General features: G+C 53.5%; 1 long non-coding RNA gene across 2 annotated transcripts in view; it reads right to left on the bottom strand.

The window, feature by feature from the left end:
* LOC146420905 (uncharacterized) overlaps positions 1 to 2,143 on the bottom strand; it is a 3,574-nt gene extending 1,431 nt beyond the window's left edge. The window contains exons 1-2 of one of the 2 annotated variants that reach the window (XR_014848892.1): positions 1,976 to 2,143; positions 1,072 to 1,280 (exon numbers count right to left, since the gene is read on the bottom strand). This is a non-coding gene — a long non-coding RNA (uncharacterized LOC146420905). Of the gene's footprint in view, positions 1 to 1,071; positions 1,281 to 1,907 lie in introns of both variants that reach the window. The other variant, XR_014848893.1, reaches the window with a different exon arrangement.
* Between the last annotated feature and the right edge of the window lie 358 nt (positions 2,144 to 2,501).

Here is a 2,501-nt window from a genome sequence, read left to right on the forward strand (position 1 = left end):
TTCCTAGAAGGCACATTGTACTCAAACACAAATTATTTGGCTTAATGCCTTAGGACTGGATAGAATTATACGGCCCTGTAATGCGGGAGGTCAGGCAGATGATTTAATGGTCTCTTCTGGCCTTAAGAGACGTTAAGTTCCTCGCTTTCCCGCCCGCCGATACCGATTCATCCCCCTTGGGCGCGGGAACGTGGTGCGGTGCGGGCGAGGGTGGGTGGATGGGTGGGAAGCCCCGCCCTTGGAGGCTGCCGCTGGCCCTGCTCTCAGCTGGGACCCGCCCCCTTAGCGCTGCCCGGGCTCTGTGCGCCCACCGAGGGGCACGGGCCGGGAGGAAGGGGCTCGGAGGGGCCTCGTTCTATGGCGATGTCGTGGCTGTTGCCCCGTTTGCAGTCTGGGCAGCGGGCAGACCTGCCCGGCCGCGGAGCACACGAGGGGCGCGGGATGGCGTGTGCAGCCGGGCGGAGCGCTCCCCGTCGGGACTCGGGGCCGGGCGCAGGGTCCCCAGGGCACGGAGCAGAGCGTCCCCCGGAGCTATCCCCGTGCCGTTAGGGATCCCACTCTGAATGACAGCCAGGCGGGGATGCCCCTTCGTCACGGTCTGCCCCGGGAGCCATGTCCCCATCCCCGAAGAGCCAAGCCTCAGAGGACGAGATCTCGTTTTGCATCGACCCTCACACCTTGCAGGGAGCGGGCAGTGGGTCTGAGGGTGCTGTTGCTGCTCCAGGGAGGGGGGCGGACTGTCCATGCCACCCGACCTGCCGCTGCGCACCGGCTCCGCCAGCGCCCACGGGCGCGGACTGCCCGGCCCGGGCTGTGCCACCGAAACGGGCAGGGAACCTCGCGGCTGAGGAGCTTTGCATGGAGAAATGGGGACAACCCGCCGGTTCCCCGGGGCGGAGAGGGCTGCCTCCGGCGGGGAGAAACCAGGTGCCGCTGCCCCCCACCGCGAGCGTGGGCTGGCAGCCACGCCGCCGGACAGCCCTGGCCACGGCACTTCTCATTGCCCCGGGCACCTCTGAGGCTGCTGGGGAGAGCCGTGGAGTCACAGTGGCTCCCCGATCCCATCCTTACCCAGCGCTCCCAGGTAGCGTGAAGCGCTAACACGTCTGTAGAACGAGCGTTTACGTTTACAGTGCTGGGACTGGAGAGACATTAACAACAAAACAGTCCGGATTCCTGAGGACATTTTCTTTTCCAGCTGCTTTCTAAATATAGCGCACGGCAATGCTCTACCCAGCACCGTATCCTCCCTCTGGCACTTAAGGAAATTCAAAATCAAGCTAGAGAAAAAAAATGGAGATAAAGATAAAACAATTTTAAGAAAAAACAAAATTAAAATTAGTATCGAGTATTTAAAATCCACGTCTGCATTAAGGTCACCTGAATAGCGAGAAGGACCTACTATACACATTTTAAACCAGCTGTCTTTTCTATGGAGACAGTTGTTTTCCTCCTGACCCATCGATAGCTTATTAATACAATTTAATTCTGCAGTTGTTTCTGTTTAAAGAGTGTTTGGAGCGAATTGTTTCTTTTGTTTATGATCAAACAAACGAGGTCTGGTAATCTTATGTTTTATCTTCCTAACATATGGAAAAGCTATTTATCCCAGCCAATCACAATAAAGTGAAGAAAACCCCATTTTATGGAAAGGTATATATCACAAGTTTGTTCATCATTAAAGATATGATTACCAGTGAAAACCCTCCGAAAGTGGCACATTTATGATTCCAGGAACAGATGGGGACATCCATTTTCCTTGCAAATACTTTTGAAATTGCTCTACTGGTAGCAGTATAAAAATGATATACAGATGCCAGTGCCAACGAAGCCGGGACAAGAGGTCCAGATTTACACAGTAAAAGCTTCACATGCGCTCTGTCAGCTTTGATTGATCTGCGCTATACCTCAGAAACTTGTTGACTGGGAAAGGAAACAGCGCAAATAATTCACTGCAACAAGGCAGATAATTCACCCGGCCAATCGCTCCGCTCCGCTCCTCCGGGCGGTGACATACGAGTCCTCCTGCCGCACAAAGAAGCATCATTCTCCAGCGTGAACAGCGGTCGGTGTCACGGAGGGGGGAAGAGGGGGAGAGAGAGAAAGAAAGGTGGGAGAAGTGAACACAAAAGGAGAGGCGAGAATGCAGAAGTTGCTTTGGGGCAATGGGCACAGCCATCCACCTTTTCCGTGCTGGAGCACAGGCCGAGCCATTCAGCCCCAATTGTCATTATCATATTGATTAAGTTCATCAGAGAGCAATTTTAGGTTTAACGCCAGCGGATTGGGAGAGGGAGCAAAGAATTATCTAAGAAAAGCACAACATTCTTACCTCAGGGACGTTTCCCTGTTCCAGTTCATTGAGGGAGTTGATTAAGTTTAAATGAAGCAGACACTGGATAAAAGTAAGGGTATTGACCACTGGGCAGCGCGGTCTGCGCTTGAAAAGGCCTGATACATGCAGAAAAGCAAGATTTGCTAAATGCTCTAATCTTCAATCA

The sequence above is a fragment of the Lichenostomus cassidix genome, unplaced genomic scaffold (genome assembly GCF_008360975.1).
Source record: "Lichenostomus cassidix isolate B80296 unplaced genomic scaffold, HeHo_3.0 HiC_scaffold_520, whole genome shotgun sequence".
NCBI lineage: Eukaryota > Metazoa > Chordata > Aves > Passeriformes > Meliphagidae > Lichenostomus > Lichenostomus cassidix.